The following is a 17,668-nucleotide window of genomic DNA, read 5'->3' as shown; positions in this document are numbered from 1 at the left end:
AGGCAGGAATGCACCGAATTGGCCAAACCTGGTCTCTAACTGTGAAGTCTTCAGCTGTTCTGCAATCCCTCTTTTGCTCGCAGGCAAGATGATTTCTCTGTGCCCAGGACTGCCCTTCTCTGAAGTCACATTCATGGCTGAGGCTGCTGAGCTGTGCCCGCCATCGAGGCTGTGCCCACCCTCACAGCTGATGCTGAGAGGGCTGGAGCAGCTGTGCCCACCTCTGAGAGTGATGCTGAGAAGGCTCAAGTAGCTGTGACGGCTGTCACAAGCTGATGCTAAGAGGGCCGGAGCATAATAATAATAATAGTGGCATTTATTAAGCGCTTACTATGTGCAAAGCACTGTTCATCATCATCATCAATCATATTTATTGAGCGCTTACTATGTGCAGAGCACTGTACTAAGCGCTTGGGAAGTACAAATTGGCAACATATAGAGACAGTCCCTACCCAACAGTGGGCTCACAGTCTAAAAGGGGGAGACAGAGACCAAACATACTAACAAAATAAAATAAATAGAATAGATATGTACAAATAAATTAAATAAATAAATAAATAAATACAGTCAAAAAATATGTACAAACATATATACATATATACAGGTGCTGTGGGGAAGGGAGGGAGGTAAGATGGGGGGATGGAGAGGGGGACGAGGGGGAGAGGAAGGAAGGGGCTCAGTCTGGGAAGGCCTCCTGGAGGAGGTGAGCTCTCAGCAGGGCCTTGAAGGGAGGAAGAGAGCTAGCTTGGCGGATGGGCAGAGGGAGGGCATTCCAGGCCAGGGGGAGGACGTGGGCCGGGGGTCGATGGCGGGACAGGCGAGAGCGTGGTACGGCGAGGAGATCAGCGGTGGAGGAGCGGAGGGTGCGGACTGGGCAGTAGAAGGAGAGAAGGGAGGTGAGGTAGGAGGGGGCGAGGTGATGGACAGCCTTGAAGCCCAGGGTGAGGAGTTTCTGCCTGATGCTCAGATTGATTGGTAGCCACTGGAGATTTTTGAGGAGGGGAGTGATATGCCCAGAGCGTTTCTGGACAAAGATAATCCGGGCAGCAGCATGAAGTATGGATTGAAGTGGAGAGAGACACGAGGATGGGAGATCAGAGAGAAGGCTGATGCAGTAGTCCAGACGGGATAGGATGAGAGCTTGAATGAGCAGGGTAGCGGTTGGGATGGAGAGGAAAGGGCGGATCTTGGCAATGTTGTGGAGCTGAGACCGGCAGGTTTTGGTGACGGCTTGGATGTGAGGGGTGAATGAGAGAGCGGAGTCGAGGATGACACCAAGGTTGCGGGCTTGTGAGACGGGAAGGATGGTAGTGCCGTCAACAGAGATGGGAAAGTCAGGGAGAGGGCCAGGTTTGGGAGGGAAGACAAGGAGTTCAGTCTTCGACATGTTGAGCTTTAGGTGGCGGGCAGACATCCAAATGGAGATGTCCTGAAGGCAGGAGGAAATGCGAGCCTGGAGAGAGGGGGAGAGAGCAGGGGCAGAGATGTAGATCTGGGTGTCATCAGCGTAGAGATGATAGTTGAAGCCGTGGGAGCGAATGAGGTCACCAAGGGAGTGCGTGTAGATCGAGAACAGAAGGGGACCAAGCACTGAACCTTGGGGAACCCCCACAGTGAGAGAATGGGAGGGGGAGGAGGAGCCTGCAAAAGAGACTGAGAAAGAACGACCGGAGAGGTAAGAGGAGAACCAGGAGAGGACGGAGTCTGTGAAGCCAAGGTCAGATAGCGTTTTGAGAAGGAGGGGGTGGTCCACAGTGTCAAAGGCAGCTGAGAGGTCGAGGAGGATTAGGACAGAGTAGGAGCCGTTGGATTTGGCAAGCAGGAGGTCATTGGTGACCTTTGAGAGGGCAGTTTCCGTGGAATGTAGGGGACGGAAGCCAGACTGGAGGGGGTCGAGGTCTATCTTTGTCTTCCTCTTGCTTTTGCTAGTTATAAATCATTTATGTCTTCCTATCTCCCCACATTCATTCATTCATTCAATTGTATTTATTGAGCACTTACTGTGTGCAGAACACTGTACTAAGCGCTTGGGAAGTACAAGTCGGCAACATATACTGTAAGCTCTTTGAAGGCATAAATCATCTATTATTACTCTCCCAAGTGTCTAGTACAGTGCTCTACACACAATGGGTATTCAGTAAATACCATTGATTGATCTGTCTTTAGCTCTTTTCTCCCCTGCCCCATTCCTCTTTGAACTCCAAAATTATGGTCATCTTAGTTTGACCAGATTCTTCTTCTTCTTCTTTCTTCTTCTTCTTCTTTCTTCTTCTTCTTCTTTCTTCTTTTTCTTTCTTCTTCTTCTTTTCCTCTCTTTCCCTCCCTCTCCCTCTTTCTCCCTCTCCTCCTTCTTTTTTCTCCCCTGCCTCACTCCTCTTTCAACTTCAGAATTATGGCCACCTTAGATTGACCGGATCCTTTGCCTGAGTTTGAAACCTTTATCAGCTTTTTGGGGACATAGGGGGCCATGTCAACTCGCAGCAGTTGGTCTGTTTCCCAGAAAGTCCTGCCATATTGTCATCACCTGGGCAGAAGATACTGTTGATGAGGAAATCATGGGGGTCACCATTTTGGACAAACGGTGTCCTTTTTTGATAAAGAGCAGCTTCAGAAGGTACGAGCAGAAAACTGTTAGTGGGAAATGACTCTTCTAGAAACCAAAGAGTGTGTTAGATTTAGCAGAAATGAGGAACCCAGACAAACCCAGACTCTGAGCAATGGAGCCCCTAATTCCATGTTGGGTGTTTGGGGACCATGACGTTATGGCAAGGGTGAGGCCCTGGAAATTAACCATCTGTTCACTTGTACTGCTTTGGCATAGATGGATGTTTCTGGGGACCCAAGAATAGTGAGCAGGTAATGGGGAGACTTTGGACAAATCCTTCCCTCACCCAGGCCTCAGTTTACACGCCTGTGACGTAGGAGCATGAGCACGCCAAGCATCCCTGGTAGGATGGCCCCTGATGGACTCTGGCAGATACCAGACAAGGACCCAAGGTCCCAAGGTCACAGGGCATAGCACGATGAAGCCACAGATGCCGTTCTGCGGAAGTCAAGAGAACTGAGGAAGTGGCGAGGAGTGTCTCCAGTCTCCCCTCAGCTCTGGGAAAGGGGAAAGGGAAGATGAGCTCCTCCAGAGGAAGTAGAAACAAACTTTGGTTTTATGAGCCAGTTCCCCAGCCCCTGTCCACAGCGTGGTGGATTGCTCACAGACTGTGAACTTGTCCTCTAGCTTGTGAGCTCACTGTGGGCAGGGAATGTGCTTGTTTGTTGTTGTATTGTACTCTCCCAACCTTTTAGTACAGTGCTTTGCACATGGTAAGCACTCAATAAATACGATTGAATGAATGAATGAAGAATTCATTTGCAATCCAGGGTTTCCACTATAGTGCTCCTCTTCCAGCACTCTTGTCCAGCGCTGTGCACTGGCTCTCCCTCCTTCGAGAGAATGCTGCAAAGTTTACCTTGCCTTAAACTCCTCTCTCCTGGCTTAGTGGAAAGAGCACGGATTTGGGAGTCAGAGGTCGTGGGTTCTAATCCTGGCTCCGCCACTTGTCAGCTATGTGACTTTGGGCAAGTCACTTCACTTATCTGTGCCTCACTCACCTCATCTGTAAAATGGGGATTAAGACTGTGAGCCCCACGAGGGACAACCTGGTTACCTTGTATCTACCTCAGCACTTAGAACAGTGCTTGGCACGTAGTAAGCGCTTAACAAGTACCATCATTATCATTAATATTATTATTCTCCTCTCAACTTTTGAAGTAATTCGACCCTCTCTAATAGAATGATTAAAACCCATTTCAGTTTAGCATACACAATGGCAGATCTATTTGGCATAGCTGATGCTAGATCGCTGATTTTTTGTGACATTTATTAAGTGCTTACTGTGTGCAAAGCACTGTTCTAAGCGCTGGGGAGGTTACAAGGTGATCAGGTTGTCCCATGAGGGGCTCACAGTCTTAATCTCCATTTTACAGATGAGGCAACTAAGGCACAGAGAAGCTAACTGACTTGCCCAAAGTCGCACAGCTGACAAGTGGCAGAGCTGGGATTTGAACCCATGACCTCTGACTCCAAAGTCTGTGTTCTTTCCACTGAGCCACGCTGCTTCTCTGGTTTATTAGCACAGATAACCTTTTTGCCCAATAGGAAGTGAAAGCTACGTTTTGGAAATTAATTGTTTACCTAACATAATTCCAGGTCTCTTATAATTGGCACAGGCGAACATTGCAATTTGATGATGGAATTTTTGTGCTTTTGAATCATGTTTTTAAAACGTAGTCTGTTTTGGTCCTTGGGAACACATGAATGCACTTTACCTTATTTCCTTGTTTAGTTCTCTTTTGCTTCAACAATCCATTTTCATGGAACCAATTAAGGGCGCTAACCAGAGTATAGTTGTAACAGGACTCTTGTTAAGAGATAATTGACTTCCTCCTCAGGTCAGATGTTCATTCCGTAATTCAGACCCAGCCCTAGATAAGGATCTACAAGACTCAGGCATGTGCAACTGCAAGGTTTAGGCTCCTAATTTGGGCTTTTGCATCTGGGTTGATGTTCTCAGCTGAAGCAACATGGCTTAGTGGATAGAGCAGGGGGCTGGGAGGCAGAAGGACCTGGGTTCTAATCCCTGCTCTGCCACTTGTCTGCTGTGTGACCTTGGGGAAGTCACTTCCCTGTGCTTCAGTTACCTCATCTGGAAAAATGGGGATTAAGACTGAGAGGCCCAATGTCCAACCTGATTATCTTACATCTACCCCAGTGCTTAGAATGGTGCCTGGCATATAGTAAGCACTTAACAGATACCATTTTTAAAAAAGACATCAAAAAGGATTTCATAGTAGGTAAGGCTTGGGGTAGCATCATTATCGTCAGTGGTATTTAGTGCTTACTGTACCAAGTGCTTGAGAACAATATGACAGAGTTGCTAGACACATTCCCTGCCAACAGTCTAGAGGGGCAGATACCCTTCTGTCAACGGGAGTTATTATTACCCTGCATCCTGTCTTGACTACAAGATTTGGGTTGTTTGGTTTGGCCTCACTGTATTCTGGTGGCTTAGTGGGTGTTCAGAGTGGACTGAGGAAAATAGGTGTCAATTACCTGTTCTCCTTCCTCCTTAGATTGGGAACTCCATGTAGGAAAGGGACCGTGCCCTGATTATCTACCCCAAGCTTAATGCAGGGCTAGATGTGTAGTAAGAACTTAATAAATATCATTATTATTATAGCGTGTGAGAGTCCCATAGACTTTAAGCTCATTGTGGGCAGGGAAAGGGTCTGATTATATATCATTATATTATATTATATTATCATATTATTATATTATATATTATATATTATATTATATTATATATTATATTCTCCCCAGCTCTTAGTACAGTGCTCTGCACACAGAAAGCACTCATTCAGTACAATTGAATGAATGAATTGAATGGATGAATGAGTGAAGAGGGGGCTGTTGATGATGATGATGATAGTATTTATTAAGCAATTACTATGTGTCAAGCACTGTTCTAAGTGCTGGGGTAGATACAAGGTTATCAGGTTGTCCCATGTGGGGCTCACAGTCTTAATCCCCATTTTACAGATGAGGCAACTGAGACACAGAGAAGTTAAATGACTTGCCCAAAGTCACACAGCCGATAAGTGGCAGAGGTGGGATTAGAACTGATGATCTGTGACTCCCAAGTCCGTGCTCTTTCCAGTAAGCCACGCTGTTTCTCTAGGGTGGGAAGATTTATAGGCCAGATGGGGACTGGAAGGGGACAGACTTCTGGAAGCTGGCAGGCCAGAAACCTTCCATTCTGGGTCTCTTCAACCCCGACTGCACATTCTTGGTTGTTGATAGAGGTTGGTAGTTCAGTTCAACCAGCTGTGGGATGTCCACCCCAGTCACTCCCATAGGATCAGCATCCCTGGAGAGAAAAACTCCAAGACGAGCTAGAATGTGAAAGGTATTTCTCCCTGACTGTCTAGAGTATTAATTTACTAGACACCAAGAGCCCAAAGCGGACTATCTTTCATTTACCCCGTCCCCTCCGCCTTTTAATGGTGTCTGTTCCGCACTTACTATGTGCCCCCTTCTACTTCACCTGGCTCCTCTTCTACTTCAACCCAGCCCGCACACTTTGCTCTTCTAGTGCTAACCTTCTCACTGTGCCTCCATCTCACCTATCTCACCACCGACCCCTCATCCACCTCCTGCCTCTGGCCTGGAAACGCCCTCCCTCCTCAAATCCGACAGACATTTACTCCCCTCCTTTAAAGCCTTATTGAAGGCACATCTCCTTCAGGAGACCTGCCCTGATTAAGTCCCCCCTTTCCTCTTCTCCTACTCCCTTCTGTGTCACCTTGACTTGATCTCTCTGTTCTTCCCCTCTCCCAGCCCCACAGCACTTATTTACCGATCTGTAATTTTGTTTATATTAATGTTTGCCTCCCTTGCCTCTAGGCTGTGAGCTCATTGCGGGCGGGGAATGTATCTGTTTATTGTTGCATTTTACTCTCCCAAGTGCTTAGAACAGTTCTGTGCACACAGTAAGCGCTTAATAAATATGATTGAGTGAATGGCAGGCACTGTTCTAAGAGCTGGGGTTGATACAAGGTAATCAGGTTGGACACAGTCCGTGTCCCACATGGGGCTCACAGTCTTCATCCCCCTTTTACAGATGAGGTAACTGAGGCACAGAGGTGTGGAATGACTTGCCCATGGTCACGCAGCAGACAAGTGGCAGAGCCGGGTTTAGAACCCATGTCCTCCTGGCTCCCAGGCCGTGCTCTATCTTCTAGCGAGGATGGGCTTGGGAGTCAGAGGTCATGGGCTCTAATCCCGGCCCCGCCACTTGTCTGCTGTGTGACTTTGGGCAAGTCACTTAACTTCTCTGTGCCTCAATTCCCTCATCTGTAAAATGGGGGTTAAGGCTGTGAGCCCCATGTGGGACTACCTGAATACCATGTATTCCCCCCCCCCCAGTGCTTAGAACAGTGCTTGGCACATAGTAAGCGCTTAACAAAGGCCATCGTCATAATTATTGTTCTATGCCACACTGCAGGCCTTGCAGTCAGAGGGACAGTGGAATGTAGTCCCATGGAAAACAGAGTTGGCGGTTTTGGAAAAACATCATGGGATTGGTGGTGACCCAGAGAAGTTGAGTTTAACTGTTCCCCAAGGCTTAAACAGGAAGCTCATTGGTATAGTCCTGGTTCCAGTACAGATGGTTGGCTTGGATAAATAAAAATGTTCATTCACCCTCCCACTCTCATCCCCTCCCTCTCCTCTCCCTCTGACACCGCCACATATTTTTGCCGCCTTATCTTTTGAAACAATAATAATAATAATAATAATGGTACTAAGCCCTTATTAGGTGCCAAGCCCTGTTCTCAGCACTGGGTAGATACAAGATAATCAGGTTGGCCTCAGTCCATGGGATTCACAGTCTTCATCCCCGTTTTACAGATGAGGGAACTGAGGCCCAGAGAAGCGAAGAGACTTCCCCAAGGTCACGGAGCAGCCAAGTGACTGGGCCGAGATTAAAACCCAGGTCCTTCTGACTCCCAGGCTGAGGTCCTTTCCACTAGGCCACACTGCTTCCCAACGAAATGTTCTTGGTTAACTGAATGTTAATGAAGAAGTGGAAATTTGGCCCTGTCTGTAGGAGCAGGTGCCCACCTGGGTTTCGAGGGCATGAAATCAAAGATGAGTCGCTCGCTGTGTACGTACCCACACTCCTGTGTGAACACAGATCCCCGCTTATGTAATATGTTGTTGTTTGTCCTCCTGCATGGAGAGAGCTCATTGCCCTGCCCCGGCCCCGCTCTGGGAAAACACAGCTCTCGCTTTCACGGACCCGCTTCGAGAAGCCCCCAGTGCAGTTGTGCCGGGCGAAAACCAGCTGGCCGCCGTATCAGGCTTAACTGTTTTGACACACAGCATCTATTTTTAGGCAGGCGCGTATCAGGCTAGGAAGAGCCCCACCGGAGGAAGCAGAGCCTAACCTTGCTGAGCAGAATAAACAGACTGTCTCCTCTTCCCCACTTCCCTCCTTTCTGCCTTTCTCCCCGCTAGCCGAATGGTTGCCCATCCACCTCGTCCCCGCTCCCAGACCCACGCCACTTATGTCCGCATCTCTCATTTATTTATTTATATTTATGTCTGTCTCCCCCCTCTAGACTGTAAGCTCCTTGAGGGCAGGGAATGGATCTGTTTATTGTTGCATTGTGCTCTCCCAAGGGCTTAGTACGGTGCCTGCACACAGTAAGTGCTTGATAAATACGATTGCATGAATAGCCAACCCCTCAAAAAAGAGACAAAAAAGATCAGGGAAAAATACATTTTCCTATTAATATGCCCTCCCCCAAAGTATTATTATCATTATTATTACATTTGTTAAGCACTTACTAGGCATCAGGCACTGTTCTAAGCACTGAGATAGATTCAAGCTAATCGGGTTGGACACAGTCCCTGTCCCACACGAGGCTCACGGTCTTAGTAGGAGTGGGAACAGGTATTTAAATACCCATTTTACAGGTGAGGAAACTGAGGAAGCGATTTGCCCAAGTTTGCAAAGCAGGCAATTGGCAGGGCCAGGATTAGGACCCATGCTCTTTCCACTAGGCCACATTGTTTCTCCCTGTGAGCTGCAGTATGCCTTCTCACTAACCTCTTTTCCCCAACCACCCAATCCTTCCACGCTCTCCCTTTTACAGGCACGTTAACGAAAGGAAAATGACTTATTTAGCTGATGGAAAGGAAAAGTGAGTCACAGGTATCTGCAACTGAGACTCAAAGGGGTTATTAACAGACTAGACACATCCTTACCTGCAGATAGGATCATTTAAGACTATTAGTGTCTATAAATCTTTAGGCTGGGTAGAAATGTCACCCCTTCTTCTCACCCTTGCAGGGGTCATACTGATATCAGAGTACATTGGAAACCCAGTTCCGGAGCTGCACCTAGTAATTTGGGTTTGAATAAAAGTTTTTTTTTTTTTCTTAAACCCAGCCCATATTTCTTGAAGCTGGGGATCCCCAGCTCATTTGAATGGCTATGGCCAGAAGCAGATTCTGAAAATCCCTACCATGATTTTACTTATCGGTGTTTAACAAGTGTGTCCTTGGTGTCTTTTCAAACTGAGAAAGCTGGTTCCTTTTCGAACGGCTGAGAGCTGGACGCGCTTGGACCTAAGGAGCCCTGGACCCTCTCAACACACTGCTCAGAAAAGTAGCAGTGCGTTGGAAATGCAAGAGGCTCTTTTAGGTGGAAATATAAGGGGTTAGCTTTGTTGCATAGCTACAGGGAAGCAACGTGGCCTAACAGAAAGAAGACAGGCTTGGGAATCAGTGGTTCTGGATTCTAATTCCAGCTTTGGTGTGGTATTTTGGGCAAAAAAGTTGACTTCTCCGTGCTTTGGTTTCCTCATCTGTAAAGTGGGGAAAGTATTCTTCCGCTTACTTAGACTGAGGACAGGAACTGTCTCCATCCTGATTATCTTGTACAGTGCTTGACACATAGCAAGTGCTCAACAGTCAGTTAGCAATCATATTTATTGAGCCCTTAGTGTGTGCAGAACACCGTACCAAGCCCTTGGGAGAGCGCAATATAACAATAGATACATTCCCTGCCGTCATTGAGCTTACAGTCTAGAGGGGGAGACAGGCATTAATATAAATAAATCAATTACAGATATGTACGTGAGTGATGTGGGGCTGGGAGGGGGGATGAATAAAGGGAGCAAGTCGGGGCGACACAGGATGGAGTCGGAGAAGAGGAAAGGAGGGCCTAGTCAGGGACGCCTCTTGGAGATGGGCCTTCAGTGAGGGTTTGAAGGTAGGGGAGAGTAACTGTCTGTTGGATTCATTCATTCAATCGTATTTATTGAGCGCTTACTGTGTGCAGAGCACTGTAATAAGCGCTTGGGACGTACAATTTGGAAAGACATAGAGACGGTCCCTACCTAACACCGGGCTCACAGTCTAGAAGGGGGAGACAGACAACAAAACAAAACATATTAACAAAATAAAATAAATACAATAGGAACTATGTACAAGTTAAATAGAGTAATAAATATGTACAAACATATATACAGGTGTTGTGGAGAGGGGAAGGAGGTAGGGTGGGGGGGAGGGGGAGAAGGGAGCTCAGTCTGGGAAGGCCTCCTGGAGGAGGTGAGCTTTCAGTAGGGCTTTGAAGGGAGGAAGAGAGCGAGCTTGGCAGATGTGTGGAGGTCGGATATGAGGAGGGAGCGTGTTCCAGGCCGGAGGCAGGACGTGGGTGGCGAGAGAGACAAGATCAAGATACAGCAAGAAGGTTAGCATTAGAGGAATAAAGTGTGCGGGCTGGGTTGTAGTAGGAGAGTAGTGAATATGACTTCTTAGTGTTTGTCACGCTTTCCCTTTAGGGTGAGCGATGTCGTTGGAGAGTTGGGGCTTTAGCTGTAGATCAATTCAGTTGAATAATTGATTTTTTTCCCTCTTTTAATGGTATTCGTTAAGCACTTTCTATGTGCCAGACACTGTTCTAATAATAGTAATAATTATGGTATTTGTTAAGTACTTTGTGCCACTGTTCTAATAATGGTAGTAATTATGGTATTTGTTAAGCACCTACTATGTGACAGACACTGCTCTAATAATAATAATAACTAATGATTATGGTATTTGTTAAGCACTTATTGTGTGCCAGGCACTGCTCATTCATTCATTCAGTCGTATTTATTGAGCGCTTACTCTGTGCAGAGCACTGTACTAAGCGCGAAGCAGTGTGGCTCAGTGGAAAGAGCCCAGGCTTTGGAGTCAGAGGTCATGGGTTCAAACCCCGGCTCCGCCAGTTGTCAGCTGTGTGACTTTGGGCAAGTCACTTCACTTCTCTGGGCCTCAGTTACCTCATCTGTAAAATGGGGATTAAGACTGTGAGCCCCCCGAGGGACAACCTTGTAACCTCCCCAGTGCTTAGAACAGTGCTTTGCACAAAGTAATCGCTTAATAAATGCTATTATTATTATACAATAAAATCTGGTTGGTTACAGTCCCTGCCCCACACAGAGCTCACTGTATTAATCCCCATTTTACAGATGAAGGAACTGAGGCACAGAGAAGTGAAGCAATTTACCCAAGGTTGCACAGCAGACAAGTGACAGAGATGGGATTAGAACCCCTGATCTTCTGATTCCCAGGCCCGTGTTCTAGCCACTAGGCCAGTGATGCTTCTCAGTGCTGCTTCTAAGTGATACGTGTGAATTATATCAGTCACAATCTCTGTCCCACGTGGGGCTGACAGACTAAGTAGGAGGAGGAACAGGTATTTAATTGGGAATTGGGTGTTTAATTGGGAAGCAGCATGGCGGGGTGGAAAGAGGACGGGCCTGGGAATCGGAAGGTCATGGCTTGTAATCCCAACTCCACTAGTCTGCTGGGTGACCTTGGGCAAGACACTTTATTCTCTATGCCTCAGTTACCTCATCTGTAAAATGCAGATTGAGATTGCGAGCCCCGCGTAAAACAGGGACTAGGTCCACCCCAGCACTTAGTGTTGAAGCAGCGTGGCTCAGTGGAAAGAGCCCAGGCTTTGGAGTCAGAGGTCATGGGTTCAAATCTGTCAGCTGTGTGACTTTGGGCAAGTCACTTAACTTCTCTGTGCCTCATCTGTAAAATGGGGATTAAAACTGTGAGCGCCCCGAAGGGACAACCTGATCACCTTGTAACCTCCCCAGCGCTTAGAACAGTGCTTTTCACATAGTCAGCACTTAACAATGACCATCAGCATCATTATTATTATTATAGTGCTGGGCACGTAGTAAAAGCTTAACAAAGACCACGGTTATTATTATTAGGAGGAGGCAAGATTGAGTGTTTTAAAGTCCACAGTGGGGAATTTGCCCTCTCTAGAAGCTGCACAGCTGAGCACAGAGGCCTTTGGGAATTGTCCCTGCTGCCTGCACTGACCGCTCTGGAGATCTCTGCAGCCTGGGATTAGGGCTCCCACCAGACAGCAGGGAATGAGCCTTGGGCCGGAGAGCTGGAGACACTAATGGGATCCCAGAACTCCCCCCAGCCCTGGGCAGGACTGCTTCCCACTAGGAACCCCGTGAAATACACGGAAACCCCCAATGAAGAGTGTCGCTTCCGGGCCTCAGGAGACAGGGGTCACTTTTGCAGAGAGTCATCTGACGCAGTCCCTGTTCCCCATGGGGCTCACGGTCTTCATTCCCATCCACATCTTCTAGACTGTGAGCCCACTCTGCTAGACTGTGAGCCCACTGTTGGGTAGGGACCGTCTCTATATGTTGCCAACTTGGACTTCCCAAGCGCTTAGTACAGTGCTCTGCACACAGTAAGCGCTCAATAAATATGATTGAATGAATGCATGAATGCCAAACTCCTGCCCTGTGACGCTGAGGTGTGAGCGGGTAATTCCTGGATCCTTGTCTGCGGGGCAGCAAGAGGAACCTGCAAGGCTCAGTCAAGCCACCTACAGACAACAGAAAAGGAAGTGGAAGGAGGAACCCCCTGCCCGGTCCCCACTCCAGTGACCTTACTGTGCTTAAATGCTCTGCAGTCCATAGTGCTAGCATGTTCTCCTAATTGGGAACTTCTTTTAATTTTCATTCATTCATTCATTCATTCAATCGTATTTATTGAGCGCTTGCTGTGTGCGGAACACTGTACTAAGCGCTTGGGAAGTACAAGTTGGCAACATATAGAGTTGGCCCCCTACTCAACGATGGGCTCACAGTCTAGAAGGGGGAGACAGACAACAAAACAAAACATGTGGACAGATGTCAAGTCATCAGAATAAATAGAAATAAAGCTTATATATGTAGGTATGCATACATTCATATATATACATATACAGCTAACAAATATAATTCATTTACCCTGTTATCTTTTTTAAAAATGATATTTAATTGCTTACTGTTATTATTATTGTTATTATGGTATGCATATACTCATATGCATACATTTATATATATATAAATGCAGTTAACAAATATAATTCATTTACTCTGATACCTTTGTTTAAAATGACATTTAAGTGCTTACTGTGTTATTATTATTGTTATTATGGTACTTGTTAAGCGCTTACTACGTGCCAAGCGCTATTCTAAGCTCTGGGGTAGTTACAAGGTTGTACACAGTCCCTGTTCCACACGGGGCTCACCCTCTTAATACCCATTTTTTTTACAGATGAGGTAACTGAGGCACAGAGAAGTTAAGTGACTTGCCCAAGGTCACTCAGCAGACATGTGGCAGAGCCAGGATTAGAACCCAAGTCCTTCTGACTTCTAGGCCCACGGTCTATCCGCTAAGCCACGTAACATGCCAGGCACTGTACTAAGCACTGGAGTAGATACAAGTCAGTCAGGTCAGACACAGTTCCTGTCCCGCATAGGGCTCACAGATTTAATCCCACTTTACAGAGGTAATTGAGGCACAGAGTAGTTAAGTGACTGGCCCAAGGCCACACAGCAGACACCTGGTGGAGCCAGGATTAGAACATGGGCCCTTCTGACTTCTAAGCCCTTGTTCTATCTACTAGGCAGTACTGCTTTTCAACCCTCTCATGCTATATAAATATCCTTTCAATACGTATTATCTATGAACCTGTTCTTCCTCTTACCTTTCCCCATCGATATTATTATTTTCTAACTTTGTTTATTTCTCATTTGTAATTAAATGCTGTGATTGTGAATGTACATAGTACAGTGTGTGTACATTTGAACGTGCAGTGGAAAGCGTTATGTTGATTTCTAGCTGTTCCGAAGGCCTCTGGTCTTTAATGAAACATTTACATAATTTAAATAGTTGCCACACAAATGCTGTGGGGTGGGGGGTGTAGAGCAAAGGGAGAGAGTCGGGGCATTGAAAATCACATTTTTCATTTTCCCTTGATTGTTTCCCTGCTCAGGTGACAAATCCAATCCATTTTTCTGGGTTTCAGGAGGAGCTGGAAATAAGGAAGCTATACACTTCCTTGTTCTGTCTCTGATCATGTCAACACTGACAGAGTCTAAAAGGCATATTCCTTAACCTCCAAGGGATATATCTGTGCTATGGGAGAATCACAATATACTACCTAGTGATTCAAAAGGTCATTTATGGGTTATGGGATTGCTGATTTGCAGATATCACCATTACTGACTTTTTTAAAAACAAATTCCTATATTACTGTTGTGCCCCCTTCGAGAAGAATGCTTTAAACTCTAGCTGCTTGTTGTGAATTTACTGTATTTAATTTCATGAGGCTGCAAAAATGCGCTTAATAAATGCCATCATCATTATTATTATTATATAATTAAGCCAGCCATTTACGCAGAGGATCCAATTGGTTCACTCACACAGCTATAAACACCAAGTCACGGGGGCCATAGGGGTTTCATATGGGTCAAAGGATTATGAAATTCACTCAATTTCAGCTAAACACTTTAGTTATGACTTTATAAAAATGAGTTTCCTTTATGGCACTAGCTCTGAAGACACCTGCAGCGGGCGGGCCTTTCCTTACTAAACCCTCATATTCCCTAACCACCCTCCCTTGTGCGTTGACTTTGAACTTGGCTTTGTATCCCTTAAGTACCTTGATACTCACCCCAGCTCTGTAGCACTGATGTACATGTCTTGAACTCTATTATATTTCCTGTCATTTATTTCAATGTCTGTGTCCCCCTGTAGACTGTAATTTCATGGTGGGCAGGGGTTGTGACTACCAACTCTGTTATATTTTACTTTCCCAAGACCTTAGTATAGTGCTGTGCACACAGTAAGTGCTCAATAAACACCGTTGGTTGAGGGAGTACGTGGGAGCCACGAGAGATGAGGAAATAGTTTTAAAAGACGTGATGTGAGAGGGAATGGGAAGAGTTTAATAAAGGCAGAATGGAGCAGGAGAGGCGAGGGAGATGAGAAGGAAGGGCAAGAGAAGATGGAGTCACCAACAAGGGTTGACACGTCCATTTTGTTTCCAATAACATAAAAATCAGGTACCCTATTGCAGAACTTCTCTGACTTGTATAAGTACATTAATGAAACTCCAGTATTCATCTAAAATTGAGTCCACAATTCTGAAAATTTTGGTGATAACAAGGTATCTGACTCTGCTTCTGGAATCAGTTTTCAGGAAGACACTGATTACAAAAAACGTATTTGCTTGGTCTGTACTAATGATAACAAAAAGGCTCAACTATGAATCAAAGTCTTTAGTTGTCTTTCAAGCTCCGCCTTCTATTCACAGTATGTGGGTGGGATTTCTATTGAGATATTCTTCTAAATGTAAATCAGTGTTGTATCAGCTTGTAAAATTACATTTCGTAATAATCCTTTACGTAATAATCAAATTAATGGATCTTTGGCAACCAAGTAATCCTATACTCTTTTTTGGGAGGGAAATTCACAATCCAGTCCCTAAATTATCTTTCTTTTGTGGAAAAAAATGAGGTGCCTTAAAACTCTCATTCTGAACCACTGGTTTTTAATTTGTGGAATTTGAACTTCTTCAGTATGTTACTAGTGTTCCTTTTTTTCTGACTCCTTTTTTTCTCAGTTTATTATTCCTCTCTTTATTTTAGTGGGCTTCTTTAAGTGCTTACCATGTGCCAGCCACTGTACTAAGCGCTGGCATAGATGCAAGGTAGTCATGGTTGACATAGTCTGTGTCCCACATGGGGTTCACAGTCTTAATCCCCCTTTTACAGATATATGAGGCAACTGAGGCACAGAGAAGTGAAGTGACCTGCCCAAGGTCACACAGCAGAAACGTGGTAGAGCCAAGAGTAGAACTCAGGTGCTCTGGCTCCCAGGCCCTTGCTTTTTCCACTAAGACTTGCTGCTTCTCATTCTGTCTGAGAATGTTTCAATCCCTTCTATTTCTGAGTAAAGTTTCTTCGCTCGCCTTTGAGCGCCAGCATTTCCATTTTGGTTCCTTGCAGCTTTGTTGATTATCCTTCCATTTTTGGTTCCTTTTCTTCCATTTGGGTTCCTTGCAGCTTTGTTGGTTTTCCTTCCATTTGGGTTCTTTGCGGCTTGGTTGATTTTCCTTCCATTTTGCTTCCTTGCAGCTTAGTTGGTTGATCGTCCTTTAAGTTCCTGTCAAGGCTGAAGGGAACTTTTGCAAAAGTTGTCTGACTCTACGGGGCAGAAAGCAGCTGCCTCCCTGCCTGCCAGGAGGTTGACACAAGAGACAAAAAATGGCAGTGACCTCTTGAAAAGACTCCCTAGTCCAGTCTAGGAAACAGTCATTGCTGAAATCATTACATTAGGTCTATCCTGTAGCTATGTTTCGTAAATGAGTTTAAAACCTGTTGGGTATTTTGTTATGTGTGTGATAGGAAGTCAGATTTAGCACTACACCAACAATAACCTGGAATTTGAACACCTATACTGAGGACCTGGAAGATGATAAAAATATCATTGTGGTATTTAAGTGCTTACTAAATGCCGAGCCCTGAGATAGATACAAAATAGATCAGACACAGTCGCTGTCCCATATGGAGCCCACGGTCTAAGGAGGAGGGAGAACAGTCTTCTAGACGGTGAGCCCGTTGTTGGGTAGGGACCATCTCTATATGTTGCCAACTTGTACTTCCCAAGCGCTTAGTACAGTGCTCTGCACACAGTAAGCGCTCAGGAAAAATGATAGAATGAACAGGTATTAAATCTTCATTTTAAAGGTTAGGAAACCGAGGCACAGAGAAGTTAAGTGGTTTGCCGCGGGTCACAGAGCGGGCAAGTGGCAGAGTTGGGACTAGAATTCATTGTCGTATTTATTGAGCGCTTCTGTGTGCAGAGCACTGTACTAAGCGCTTGGGAAGGACAAGTCAGCAACATTTAGAGATGGTCCCTGCCCAACAACGGGCTCACAGTCTAGAATGTCCTCTGAGTCTCAGGCCCATGCTCTTTCCACTAGGTCACGCTGCTTCATTACAGATCTTATTCTAATGGCTAACGTTCATTTGCCTTTTTAAAATCAAAAGGGGAATGAGTCTTTCCAGCCCTACAACACCTTTTGGAGATTTGTTTCCTCTTTAATAGGATGGATAGCCAAAGAAAACCCAAGTCCAACACCAACTTCGGTGCCGCCTTGCGGGATCGCAGAATCGGGAGCAAGAGAACTTGATTTGTGGGAAGCACAAGTAAATGTTTGCATGGTATTGCAGGCATAATAATAATAATAGTGGCATTTATTAAGCACTTACTATGTGCAAAGCACTGTTCTAAGCGCTGGGGAGGTTACAAGGTGATCAGGTTGTCCCCCGGGGGGCTCACTGTCTTCATCCTCATTTTACAGATGAGGCCACTGAGGCACAGAGAAGTTAAATGACTTGCCCAAAGTCACACAGCTGACAGTTGGCGGAGCCAGGATTTGAACCCATGACCTCTGACTCCAAAGCCCCGGGCTCATTCCATTGAGACACACTGCTGAAGCTTCCTGATGGCTTGACCAGGAAGGCCTGGCTCAGGCTACTGGAAGCATCGTTAAATACTTGCTGACTTGGTGGAATTTGATCTAGAGTCAGTTTTGTCCCTTGGGCCCTGAAATGGCTAGAATTTACCAGATGAGTTAGGGACAGAGTACATCCCCCTTTGATTTAAATTTCCTGCCTAACTTGGCCTGAGCCAAAAAGTTGGTTTAAATATACACCTCATGGGTGTTTATGGTCCTGCCTGTGT

The 17,668-nt window shown here is 45.8% G+C and overlaps 1 protein-coding gene across 2 annotated transcripts in view; it reads left to right on the top strand.

The window, feature by feature from the left end:
• Positions 1-17,668, top strand: part of DAPK2 (death associated protein kinase 2) — a 138,813-nt gene that overhangs the window by 54,718 nt on the left and 66,427 nt on the right. The gene's annotated exons all lie outside the window — the stretch shown is intronic.

The sequence above is a fragment of the Tachyglossus aculeatus genome, chromosome 5, assembly GCF_015852505.1.
Source record: "Tachyglossus aculeatus isolate mTacAcu1 chromosome 5, mTacAcu1.pri, whole genome shotgun sequence".
Classification (NCBI taxonomy): Eukaryota; Metazoa; Chordata; class Mammalia; order Monotremata; family Tachyglossidae; genus Tachyglossus; species Tachyglossus aculeatus.
The sequence above is the reverse complement of the archived record's forward strand: the minus strand, read 5'-3'. Positions and strand labels throughout refer to the sequence as shown.